Genomic DNA, 14,014 nt, shown 5'->3' with positions numbered 1-14,014 from the left:
TTCACCGTCCTGCCTGCGCACCGCTTCAATGTGAAAGCCCTTGGGCTTTCACACTGAACAAACAGCGGAGGCTGTTTAGGGGCGGTTTGCAGGCGGTATTTTTAGCGCAATACCGCCTGCAAACCGCCCCAGTGTGAAAGGGGTCTAATATTGCATTAGGGTTATGTTGTTTAGCCAATAGTAAAGAGTGCAAGCATAGCAAGGTAAGGGCAGGAATTATCTTTTCACTTAAAAAATATACATTCTTAAAATGCATCTGACTATGGACATGAAAGTATTCACATACTGTTTTCTTAACTAGCAGCAAAAGAACTTTAAAACAAGCCTACACTTACCTCTCAAGCTGCTTGTACTGTAAAGTAATTTATTTCAAACAACTACAAATAGGTGCATTATCTCTTTAAAACAAATATATCATGCCAAAAAGGGATAAGTGAACATATCATAAGATACAAAATTACAAAGTAAAAACAGTGCATGCTAATATTTAAAACAATTAAAATAATAAAAGTGTTTAAGATTTCCTTTGGTTTGGATCCAACCAATTACTTTTATACCCCAGTAATACCATAATCCCTTTTAATCAACCTCTGAACCAAAATATAGCATGCAATATCAGTTACATAAATTCATTATAAACCATTGTAATAGTTGTGTTTCACCTAGAAGGCAACAGGGGCAGGCTAAATGTAAATGTGTATATACCTTTTCAGCCCCACTGAATTTAACCTAGTATCAGCCTCTTGAAGTCCCTGTACAAAAGGGCTGTAATGTTAGAGGTAGCATCAGTTCATGTGCTGACAAGAAGCATTCTGATAGGAGGAGAAAACAGAGTGACAGAGAGATGAGCTCATCACTGTGCTGCTTCCTATTTTACTGTCCAGTCACTGGTTAGGGTGGGTCCAGATTGACCTGGGCTCTAAGAAATTGGGTCGAATGATGCTGGACATCAAAATGATATCTAGATGAAGAAATAAAAAGTAGCGCAGAATAAATATTTGGATGAAAGTTGAGTATTGCAACAAAAGCGAGTTTTGATATTTTATCTTTTAGTAGGTTATTCATTTTTTCTTTTCTCTTTTTTTTTTTTTTTTTTTTTTTTGTGCTTTATTAGATTCCAAGAATGGTATGCAAATTACAGTAAAGTAAAGTAAAACCCTCTGTCATTGTTTTAATTGCTCTAAGGTAATTCAAACTGAAACATGTTTTAGGATACTCTTACTACTACAGCCTCACTAAACAAGAAAGGGAGTGTGATTTATAGTTTGGAATAATAGTACCCGTGTCCTAAATAATGAATAGAATCTAGGAGAACTGGAACCTGGTAGATTTCCTATGCTTAGTCATCAGGATTGATTTACTAAAGGAAAATAGGCTGTTTACTTTGCAAGGAAATTTTCCCATAGCTTAGTAAATTTGGTGAAGCACCGCTGACTTCCACCATCCAGCCTTGCGCAAGCAGAAAAAAATGTTTTGTTTTTTTTTTCATTTTCCTGCATGTGATTGGGTAATCTTTGCAAAGAGAAATTTCACCACATTCAGTAAGCTAAACGGAAAACCATTGCAAAGTGAAAAGCCTATTTGCCTTTAGTAAATCAACCCCTGTGTGTCTTAGTTTCTGATTAGTAAAGTCAAGTAGGTCAATCACAGCTGTGAAAGTGAAGATAAATGATCTGCTAGCCTGAATCCTTGTGCCTTCACTATTGAGAGGTCCTGTCTGTATAGTTGTATGATTACTATACTTACAGTCTAGTGCCCAACATCAGCTATTATTCTTCACTCACAACATGCTTATGTGTGCATCTTTCCATGATATTTAAAGTGATTGTAAACCAGTGAAATGCAAAATAAACAAAACATATCATCAAATAAAGCGTATTTGCATCAGTAGTGCTTTGTCTGGATCCTGGCCAATCTCTCCTTCCTCTGCAATCTGCATGTTCACTTCTGTCACATTTCTTCGATACCAGGCATTTCAGTTTCATAGCCCACCCTTTGTCAGGACGTAGTTCATCTGCTGGTGGCGCTGTGGTTCTCAGGGCTGATAGCTGCAGTTCCAGTGTCCACCAGCAGGTGTCTCACAGAAGCCAGATTTAGATTTTTTTTTATTATTATTATATGATTTTCATGGGTTCCCATGTTTATTGCTGTTGTTATGTGGTTATTGCTCACTGTAAATAAACCTCACTTTAAATATAGATATATACATGGTTTTGATCTCAATTTCTTTGTGTAGCTACATATATTTGGTCATCTTCTGTGCTAACTCCTGACCAGGGCCGTATTAAAAGCATCATAGTCCTGGTGCTGAGGATTTTGTTGGCCCTTTTTATGGAAATAAATAAAATGCAAATGCAAAAATTGTTGTTAAAACAAATAAAATATTGAAACAAATTCAATTAAATAGAAAGGGGGGTAAGAAAAAGAGGAGGGTTGGGGGTGAGGGGGGGTGAGAGAGAGAGGCGGGTGAGAGAAAGAGGAAGGATGAGAAAGCGAGAGGGGTGAGAGAAAAAGTTACATATCAATGCTACCGCGATTTACATATTAATCATGTGTATACTGCACACAGAGCAGGGATGGGCAGCATTAGTGACTCACACCACTGGGTTGGACCTATCGTAAGGAAGGGGCCTGGAGCTGCAGCTCCAACAGCCCCTATGTTAATCTGGCCCTGCTCCTGACACCCTTCCTCTGGCACACAACAGGTGATTGACAATCTGCATGTCTTCCATTGAGGATCTGTAGAAAGGGGTGTTAATTCCCTCCACTCTCTGCAAGATCCCCTGTAAGATTACACCCAGCTGTCTCATTGTGACATCAGATGCTTGCCCCCTGCTTCCTGGAACCTGAGAAATATGATCTGCTCTTTGTACTTACCACTTTAAGGGTAGGATTATATCACAATGTGCATTTATTTACAGGTTAAGCAGCACATGAAGCATTATTATTAGGGTTGTCCCCATACCACTTTTTTAGGACCGAGTACAAGTACCGATACTTTTTTTCAAGTACTCGCCGATACCGATTACCGATACTTTTTTTTTAATGTCACGTGACAGTGTTTTTTTTTTCATTTTTTTTTTTTTTTTTTTAACAGTGCTTGCTTTTTTTGGGGGGGGGGGAGGGGGTGAACGTTGTATGTGTGTGTTTTTTTTTTTTTACAATTTTTATTTTTTACAATAATATTTCTTTTATTCTTTATTGTTTTTTTTTGTTTTTTTTAATCAGCCCTTTTGGGGGGCTTTGGTGAGATATCAGGGGTCTTAACAGACCTCTGATATCTCCCCCTTGAGACAGAGAAAGAGACAGAGGATAGAGAATCCCCAGTCCCTTTCTCTGCAGCGTCAGCTGCACTGAAAATGAATGGAGAGAAGACCGCAGCTTCTCTCCATTCATAAACTGACACATTGTAATCTCGTAATCACAGAAGATTACAATGTTTCAGTTATGTGAATGGACAGAGTCAGCTGACTCTATCCATACACAAAAGAAGGAGGAGGGGGAGGATGGAGGAACTGAGGGGGAGAAGATAAGAGCAGAACGGAGGGGACAGATAAGAGCAGAACGGAGGGGACAGATAAGAGCAGAACTGAGGGGACAGCTGAGAGGGACAGATAAGAGCAGAACGGAGGGGACAGCTGAGAGGGACAGAGGAAAGGAGGGGGCATGGAGGAGGATGCAGTGACAGTCAGCTGTGAGCGATCACCGCTGTATGTCACTAAAGCTGGTGAAAGCCGCTGGGGGAGAATCTTGTAACTCCCCCACGCGCTGATCACAGCTGACAGTCAAGGTATCGGGGGAGGCATCGGGAGCATTTGCCCGAGTACAAGTACTTGGGCAAATGCTCGGTATCGGTGCCGATACCGATACTAGTATCGGTATCGGGACAACCCTAATTATTATTATTATTCAGGATTTATATAGCGCCAACAGTTTACGCAGAGCTTTTATAATATAAAAGGGAGAAAATACAGTTATAATACAATGACATAGAAAAGGATTAAGAGGACCCTGTTTAGAAGAGCTTATAATCTAATAGGGTGGGGCAGGTGGTACAAAATTTCCGATCGTTCTGAACACGGTGACGTAAAACACATACGTCGGAACTATAAACGGGGCAGTAGCCAAAAGTTTTCGTCTCTTAATTTATTCTGAGCATGCGTGGCACTTTGTGCGTCGGATTTGTGTACACACGATCGGAATTTCCGACAACGGATTTTGTTGTTGGAAAATTTTATAGCAAGCTCTCAAACTTTGTGTGTCAGAAATTCCGATGGAAAATGTGTGATGAAGCCCACACACAGTCAGAATTTCCGACAACAAGGTCCTATCACACACTTTCCGTCGGAAAATCCGACCGTGTGTACAGGGCATAACTCTGTCTCTAAAGCGGAGCTTGCAGTAATACACAAGGTCTGCTTATTAGCAGTGAAAACCCAAATTAAGATAAAAAAATAAAAAAATGTAGTTAACTTACACCCAGCTCCTGTCCACAATGCTTAGACCAGAATGGCCTCACAGACATTCTGGTAAGTTCCAGTAAACCCAATCGCTAAAATTCTAAAGAAGCTTTAACATGGCATTGCAATTTCAAAGGTTACTTTCAACCAATTGCCTACTGGGCACTTACACCCCCATTCCGGCCCAGGCCAATTTTCAGCGCTGTTGCACTTTGAATGACAATTGGGCGGTCATGCAACACTGTACCCAAACAAAATTATTATCATTTTTTTCATACAAGTGGAGCTTTCTTTTGTTGGTATTTAATCACCACTGTTTGCTTTTTTGTTTTTAATCACCATTTTTTGCTAAAGAAACAAAAAAGTCAGAAAATGTAGAAAAAAAATTTTTTTTCATAGTTTGTTATAAAATTTTGCAAACAGGTATTTCTTTTCCTTTGCTGATGTGCGCTGATGAGGCTACACTGATGGGCACTGATGAGGTGGCAATGATAAGGCAGCACTGATGAGGCTGCAATGATGGGCACTGATGAGGAGTCACTGATAGACGGCACTAATGAGCAATGATAGGCAGCACTGATAGGCAGCACTGATGGGTACTGGTAGGCGGCACTGGTAGGTGACACTGATGATTAGGCACTGATTGGCAGCACTGATGGCACTAAAAGGTGGCACTAGTAGGCACTGGCACTAGTGGGCACTGATTGGCACTAAAAGCTGGCACTGGTGGGCACTGATAGCACTCGTGGGCACTTATTAGCAGCACTTGTGGGCACTGATAGGTGGCACAGATCGGGACCGATATCCCTGTAACAGAAGCTGGTTACCGGCTTTCTTCTTTTCTCCTCGCACTGATCGTGAGGAGAAAAAATGAATGACAGTGACAGCTGATCACGTGGTAATAGGCCCACTGTGATTGGTCCTTTACCCTGTTCTGTGATCAGCCAAGTCCGAAGGACTCGGTGATCACAGTGCGTGATCACGGGAGGACGTCTATTGACGCCCTCCCGACACTGGAAGCCCACGCTGTAGCCATCATTTGGCTAAAGTGTGGTCGGAAAGTGGTTAATATAATACCTAGTGAACACCAATATATTCCTTATAAAACATTTCATAACCAGGTATGGTATCAAGACATTCCTGATAATTCAAGCCATGCTAGATTCTCCTTTACATTTTTGGAAGGCTACCCATTTGCCATTACCTGACTATAGAATACTATACCCCCTAACTAACCATTTGATGCACTCTGCCAAGAAACAGAACCCCTGAGTCATGGCCTTTCTAAAATCCTACTATGTATTAGACACCCAACCTGATGTACCTACTTTCATCCCCTAGTGGGATAAAGATCAGAAAAAAAATTCATGCCACACTGGTAGACGAAGTCACTCACTTTGCCCATAGGGCTATCATTGCAAATATGATCCAGGAATTATGATTTAAGATCCTGTCACGTTGGTATGAGGTCCCTTGGAATTTTTTTTTTTTTAATTCTTTTTATTAGTATTTTCAGATGCAAGTTACAAAATTTAGAAACATTCAGCACTACAATGCATCAGCACCAGTAAGCAATGCAGCTCTCATGTGCAAAGATCATTTTTTGCACAACTTGGTTTAGTTGGTTGAACTTCCAGTTTACTCAAAAATACCATGAGTTATTGACCTTCAGTCCTTAAATGTAAATTTTGACTCTTGACTAGGATAAAGAATTGCTCTTAACCCACCCTCACGTCTGTTACCAATTCCTTCCCCTTTTTTTAATCATCCCCAAGTTCCCTGACCCTGCTCTTGCCTTTTTCTCCTCCCCCTTGTATCCCCTTGCTTTATTATTCTAAATCTTAATTTTCTTACCCACTGCTCCTCTCCCCCCCCAAAAAAAAATATCTTTCCTGACAGACTCCATGGCAGCCTACGTATGGGTTAATCCCACCTCTCATACCTCATAGGACCCCACTCCCATAAATCTTTGCATCTAGACAGAGACCGTGTTCCTTTTTTGTCCTCCTTCTAGGACCAAGGTGTATTCTTACCTTATGAAGTTTATGGATCCAGTCCTGGTGGTTTTGCACATGATTGATGGTGATGGCGGTGTCTTTCTGAAGTCCAGCTTCCCCAGCTATTAGCAGGGCGGACACGGGTGGTTTAATGCGATGCCTTGAAGATCTTACTAGCCAGCCATTGGCTGGAAAGCGGCAACATGGCCAAACGTCCCAACTATTAGCAGGAGGCCTCCTCTTATAATACCCCGGTTGTGCAGTGAGCGGTCACAAAGCTCCCAGTCCCAGGACGGATCTCGTTCGTGCCGTGGTGGTAACGTATGCCTTTTTGTTTTTTCATACATGGCAGCCTGTTTTTGTGTGTTGTTTTGTCTCCAAAGTTCCGTTTTGTTTTTTTTTTTTGGCCATGGCGGCTGGGACGCATCTGCGTTCCAGTCCGCCGCTTCTCGCTCTGATTGCGCAGCTGCGAAGTCTCGATTGAGATCGAGGCTTGGTTCGCGCCTGCGCGGTCTGGGCAAGATGGTGGGGGTCGCGCATGCACGCGAGCTCTGTAGAGCGGCGTCGGTCACAGTGTAGGTACGCTGTGGATGCGATGACGTCATCGTCAGGCGGCAGATTCAAATAGCTGTCAGAAACAGCTATTATTTGGGTTGCTTTGAAGGCTCAGGCAGCAGGCTTCCCTGTGTTCGTTTCTCTGGCATCTAAGGTAGGGGCTTTTATTGCTCTTTTATCCAACTGGTAGACTTTTCTTTGAAAAAAAAAAAAAGCTGTTATTCATTAGCTTTATTGGATTGTTTCAGTCTTTTGATTCTGTTGCCATGGATGTGTCACCGCCCCCTAGTGGCCAACCCTTGCACCGCAGGTAGGATGAAAATTTCTGTTTTTCATTCTGCCTGTATTGTTTGGGGTTATTATTTAGGTGCAAGGTAATCTTTTCTTTTTCCTCAGCCCTTCTAGGTCTGAACCTCAATTGTCGGCACACAAAGAAAAAGACCAGTCTAGGTCACAACATCACCAGTCCACGTCAAGTTCTAGACGTACTAGGTCGTCCTCCAGACACCGCAAAGAGGGGTCGAGATCTGGATCCGGACACCATTCTCACTGCCATTCAGCCGCTCTGAGAAAAAAGCTTGCTGGGGATGTAAAACTCAAGTCTCAGAGGGTAAATCCCTCTGTGAGTTATGTTATTCTAGAGCTACGAAGGAAAGAGGAGCTGGAGACCAGCAAGTAGAAGCTCTGGTCAGGAAAGTGGTCCAAGAATCTCTTAACAAAACAGATTTTGATCGGGCATTTATTCCTCCTTCTGTTACAGCTCCAGTTGTTGAAGAAGCTGAACCCGAAATGCCGGGTCCATCTCATCATAGTCTCTCTTTAAGTGGTTCCTCGGACAGCGAGGCAGAGATGAATGAACCTGGTGCAGGTTTTGATTTCTCCCTGGTTCCACAGTTGGTCAGAGCGGTTAAAGACACATTGAGATGGGAAGAACCAGTAGAGGCACCCTCTAAACAGAGGAAATACTTTAAACATTTTAAAAAAGAACGCCCAAATTTCCCCTTCCTGGGTGAACTTGGCGAAATTATCTCGGATGAATGGGGTAAAGTTGAAAGGAAAAATTCTTTAATTTCCAAGATAGCAAAGATGTATCCATTCAAGAGTGATGAGGTAAAACATCTAGAATCAGCACCCCTTATTGATGCAGCTCTTATGAGGCTGGTGAGACATGTTACACTCCCTCTAGAGGATACCGTCTCTTTCAAGGATGGTTTAGAGAGGAAGATTGATACGGATCTGAAACGTATTTATATCACAGCGGGTATGGCTTTTAAACCAGCCCTGGCCCTTGCAGCATTGTCTAAAGCTAATAAGTCCTGGACGGATGATGTGGGTGCAGCTTTTAGGAAGTGTGTCTGAAAATTTATTCAAGAGCTCTCCAGTACATGAACTGAAGCTGGCATCGGTCTTCCTGGGGGAAGCATCCCTTGATATTCTTCGCCTAGTGGCAAGTGTCATGCTCTCTTCAGTTACAGCCAAACGCACCCTGTGGTTACGCCCGTGGGTTGCAGACCCTGCTTCTAAACAAGCATGGTGCAGGATTCCATTTGAGGGATCCTCACTCTTTGGAAACAAGCTTGACTCTGCCATTACCCGTGCTACTGGTGGTAAATCAGGGTTCTTACCCCAGGACCATCGTCTCCTGAACCAAAGAAGAACTCAACCCAGGCAAGATCCGGAGCGCGGTAGAGATGCTCGCCGCTACAGACCGGGCCATGAGTTTAGAAAAAACTGGAGGAGAAGCCAACCTTCCAGCCAAAAATCCTCAAAGACAGCCCCATCAGGGGGACGGGAGGCTTCCAAGTCCTTTTGATATGGGTCTGTCCAGACGGAGCAAGTAGGGGCTTGTTTACTACATTAACAGCACGTCTGGGCAGCCTCGATTCAAGACTACTGGACCGTCAAAACGGTCTCCTCAGGTCACACTTGGGTATTCAACAGTCTACCCATACACCAGTTTGTTCCTACGGTCCTTCCACATTCAGAAGAAAAGAAACAAATTCTTCTATCGTATACAGATTCACTGATAGCCCAGGGTGGCGCCATTCAGGTACCAACAGAAGAAAGATTTCTAGGGGTTTATTCTCCTCTTTTCATGGTCCTCAAAAAGAATGGCTCCTGGAGGCCAGTAATTGACTTGACACATCTGAACTCCTTCATCAAGAAGGAAAAATTCAAGATGGAAACTCTGCTGACAATTCGACAGACAATACAACCAGGAGATTGGCTTGACTCCATAGACCTGAAAGACGCCTACTTTCTTGTGCCGATTGCAAAGGAATTACAGATGTATCTCCGATTTGCAGTAGACCAGAGGCATCTCCAATTTACATGTCTCCCATTCTGGCTTACAACATCGCCTCAAGTGTTTTCAAAGCTCTTATTGGCTGTGGTGGCATTAATCCGGGTCAAAGGCATTCGGTTACACCATTATTTGCATGACCTACTCCTGCTGTCACAAAACAGGGAACAGATGTTGTCTCATCGAGATCAAGTCATCTCTACCCTGACACAGTTCGGTTGGCTGTTGAACAGAGAGAAAAGTCATCTAGTCCTGACACAGTCTCTAATATTCCTCGGAGCCCAATTCAACACGGTGGAGAGCACCATCTCCCTGCCTCTGGAGAAAATTCCGGTGATACGGGAAAGAATTTGTCTTGCAATGTCATTGTCTCTTCTCAGAGCCTCACAATGCCTAAAGATAATCGGCACCATGGTAGCCACAGTTCCCATGGTGAAGTGGGCGCAATGGAAGATGCGGCCTTTTCAGAAGGGTTTTCTCCAACAGTGGGATCCAGGGTCTCGAGACCATCTTGTACAGATAACCCCTTCCATGCGGGAGAGCCTCCCCTGGTGGCTACAACGGAGAAATCTCCGCAATTGCCATTCCATAGCATCTGTCTCCTGGATCACGGTGACAACGGATGCCAGCAACAGAGGTTGGGGCGCTCTCTGTCTGACAGAGGTAGCCCAGGGCAAATGGGATTTCCCATCCCAAAGGGTAGTCTCAAATATTCTGGAGCTTCGAGCTGCCTTCCGTGCTCTTCAAGCTTTTCTCCATCTGATATATCAGTCCTCCTGAGGCTAGACAATACGACCGCAGTGTCATATATCAAGAGACAGGGGGGCACCCGCAGTCTCTCCTTACTGAAGGAAGTGAGTCCGATCATGTCCTGGGCCCAGGCGACAAATCTAACGGCTGTTTATCTCCCCGTATTTCAGAATGTCCAGGCGGACTTCCTTTCAAGGGTCACCCTGGACAACAACGAATGGTCTCTCCACACCGAAGTTTTCAACTGGGTCCTGTCTCTAGGGATGATGCTGGAAGTAGATCTGTTTGCATCCCCTTGCAACTTCAAACTGGAGAAATATTACACAAGATGTCGTTGTCCCCAGGCCTTCGGAGTGGATGCCCTGACGGACCAGTGGAGATTCCACAGGGCTTATGCCTTTCCCCCGATTCCAGTCATTGTTCGATTTCTATCTAGGCTCAGGTGGGAAGAGGTCGAAGTAGTGGCAATTGTTCCGTTTTGGCCCAACAGGCCATGGTTTCCTCTCCTGATTCAGCTCAGTTACCGGGATCCGGTCCCTCTCCCGTCCAGACCAGATCTCCTGTTGCAGGAAACGTCTCTTTACCCATGCCCATCTCATCTCCATCTGATGGCTTTGTGGTTTAGAGGGGAAGGCTGGAAGCGCTAGGATGTCCAAATTCAGCTATTGCTACATTGTTGAATGCCAGAAGAGCGGGCACCAACAGAGTGTACCAAAGAATTTGGTCGAAGTTTGCGGACTACGTTGTTTCGACTAATGGTTCCTGTAATGACCCAAAGATACAGGATATTCTGGGTTTTCTACAAACAGGCCTGGATCTGTCTTTGTCGGTTAGTTCCTTACGAGTTCAGGTTTCTGCCATCTCTGCCTTCACTGGCGTATCATGGGCCAGACACCCTCTTACTAGGCAGTTCTTCAGGGGAGCAATAAGACTTAGACCTCAAAGAAAACCGAGATTTTCTAAATGGGATCTTCCTCTTGTCTTGGATTTTTTCTCAGGAAAAGAAATACGACATATGGATCAGTCATCTATTAAAGAGCTTTCTCTCCAATTGGTCTTTCTAGTAGCCATAACATCGGCTAAGAGGGTTTCCGAAATTGGTTCCTTAGGATGCAAAGAACCATTCCTTACTTTCTTCCCAAATCGATTGGTCTTAATTCCTGTGTTAGGTTCAAATCCCAAAGTAACAACTGTCTTCCATTAAATCAGGAGATTGTCTTTCCTACGTTCAGATCTACTGAGGACTCTAATATTCATCCTTCTCTTCCATGGTAAAAACAAGGGATTGCGTGCTTCCTCTAGAACCATCGCAGCATGGATTGTTCAGGCCATTCAGTGGGCTTATAGGTCTAAGGGTTTGGCTCCTCTGGAGCCAGTGACAGCTCATTCTACCAGGAGCGTTTCTACATCGTGGGCAGCATCCCGGCATGTATCTCCGGAAGTAATCTGTAAAGCGGCCTCATGGTCATCAATTAACATTTTTATGACGCACTATTGTGTAGAACCGGCTTCTTTGTCTTCGGTTAACTTTGGTTTGCACGTATTATCTGTTGATGGTGCCAATTGAACCTTTTTTTTCTTTATCCAGCAATTGCCCACCCGGGTGTGTATGGCTAGTTATTTCCCATACGTAGGCTGCCATGGAGTCTGTCAGGAAAACGGAAAATTTATATCAAATACTTACCGTAATTTTCCTTTCCTGATGGACTCCATGGCAGCAGGAGTTCCCTCCCATTTGCTGGAGTAGGCTAAGTTACGGAACACGGTCTCTGTCTAGATGCAAAGATTTATGGGAGTGGGGTCCTATGAGGTATGAGAGGCGGGATTAACCCATACGTAGGCTGCCATGGAGCCCATCAGGAAAGGAAAATTACGGTAAGTATTTGATATAAATTTTCCGTTTAGTTGCTCCTGAGTTCTCTCACATTTAAAGTGTTACTAAACACACAACAGTAAAATCAGTCTGTATATGCAGTAAAGCATGCTTCTTATACTCGCTGTGGAACCTAAGGGGTTAATCTTTTGTATTGGGTATAAAAGGAAGTTTGATCCTATCTTCTCTAATCCTCCCCTTCTTCCACTGTCTCCAGTCTATCTCCTGATAAGACAGAGCCTTGAGGACAAGCTGCACATGCTCAGTTTTGGTGTGTATTGCTAAAGAGTGTTTTTTTTTTTCTTGGAAGAGTTCATATGATCAGCACAGGGCCAATCAGCACTGTCCAGATATAGAGTCAGGTGTCCTGCAGCCTCATGGGACATTCAGAGTAGAATGAAAACTCCTACAAGCTTTAACCAGACACTGATAGAATTCACAAGACTGCTATATACTGCTGATAAGAAAAAGTATTTAGCAGTTTATATTTACTAAAATAATTGCATTTCCATGTTCTGTGTACTGTGGGAGACCAGATATAGTGAATGTAGGGCCCTAGATTTAGTAATACTTTAACCACTTGCCAGCTGCGCCATTTCTGACACTTCGCACCTACATGTAAAAATCTACCCTCCACTTTCCTGAATAATATATAAAAAAAACACTAAAGTTAGCTCAAAGATGATGTTACGCCGAGTAAATAGATACCTAACATGTCACGCTTTAAAATTGTGTCTGCCCGTAGAATGGCAGCAAACTACTGTGCTTAAAATTCTCCATGGGTGACGTTTTATACGCCTTTACAGATTACCAATTTAGAGTTGCACAGGAGGTCTTGTGCTAGAATTATTGCTCTCACTCTGACATTTGCGATAATACCTCACATATGTGGTTCGAACGCTGTTTACATATGCATGAGGGAGTAATTTATGCGTTCACATTTGCGCGTAAGCACAGTGGGATGGGGGCGCGTCGGGGGCACTTTAAAGAAAACATTTCTGTATTTGTTTATTTTATACAAAAATATGATTTTTTACACTTTTTTATTTTGTACTAACTTTATTGTATCACAAGGGATGAACAACATCCCTTGTGATAGCAAGGGCCGTGACAGGTCCTCTTTATTGAGATATTTGGGGTCTCCCATGTAGGCGATCAGACACAGATTAGTCTGATCGGCTATTTACCTCTCCATTGCTGGCAAGGTAAACAAAGGGGCGGTACCGGAAGTGACAAACTACTCGTCTCTCCCTGTTTCCAGGGTTACAGAGAAAGGGGAACAATGTCAGTTCCTCTCTATCTCTGTACAGGGCAGCCATCGCCGCCAGCCGCATCGCTCCCAGCCTCCGCGATGGGACCGGAGAACCTGGGGAAAGGCGGCAGCGGGAGGTGGGGTAGGACACCCTTCCGCCACCTACAGAAGTGATTGAGTGGCTAATTAGCCACTCAGGTCACTTCTGCCAGATAGGGAATCACCGGCTGAAAAAATCGATACTGGGATGATGCCTGTAGGTGCAGGCATCATTCCCGGTATTACCACTAAACCGGAGGATGTCCATGTATGCCCTGCCGGCGGGAAGTGGTTAAGGATACTCTTTGATTTTTTATAACATGGATAGCAGATTGTGCTTGCCTAGTTTTAACATTCACACTCAACAGACTACTGAGAAAAAAAACATTCCCCTCTGGGTGATCTATATACATTACAAAAATTTTGACAAACTTTGTTGCAGATAAAGAAAAGACCTTGCGAGCCACAACAGTCCAATGCCTATAAAGTGGAAAATGATAATAATACCCAGCTGCAGGCACGGATCACGTTTCATAACCGTGCAATAATGATATAAAGAAATGAGTGCGTTGCGCTAGAAAAAATATCTTAATAAATATATACCTAAATGTAAATTTGCATCAAATGTGTATCAATCAAATACAGACGTATGTGACAAATTCATATGCATCAAATATCGATCAACTAAATAAAAATAAATAAAGTGGTACATAGTAAATTCATAAGTGACAATACGTGACAAAAAAGTTTTAAAGTGCAATGTGCATATACAATATCAATAGATCC

At 43.3% G+C, this 14,014-nt stretch overlaps 1 protein-coding gene across 1 annotated transcript in view; it reads left to right on the top strand.

The window, feature by feature from the left end:
- Nucleotides 1-14,014, top strand: part of WDPCP (WD repeat containing planar cell polarity effector) — a 684,160-nt gene that overhangs the window by 626,607 nt on the left and 43,539 nt on the right. The gene's annotated exons all lie outside the window — the stretch shown is intronic.

The sequence above is a fragment of the Aquarana catesbeiana genome, linkage group LG04 (genome assembly GCF_042186555.1).
Source record: "Aquarana catesbeiana isolate 2022-GZ linkage group LG04, ASM4218655v1, whole genome shotgun sequence".
NCBI classification, from domain to species: Eukaryota; Metazoa; Chordata; class Amphibia; order Anura; family Ranidae; genus Aquarana; species Aquarana catesbeiana.
The sequence above is the reverse complement of the archived record's forward strand: the minus strand, read 5'-3'. Positions and strand labels throughout refer to the sequence as shown.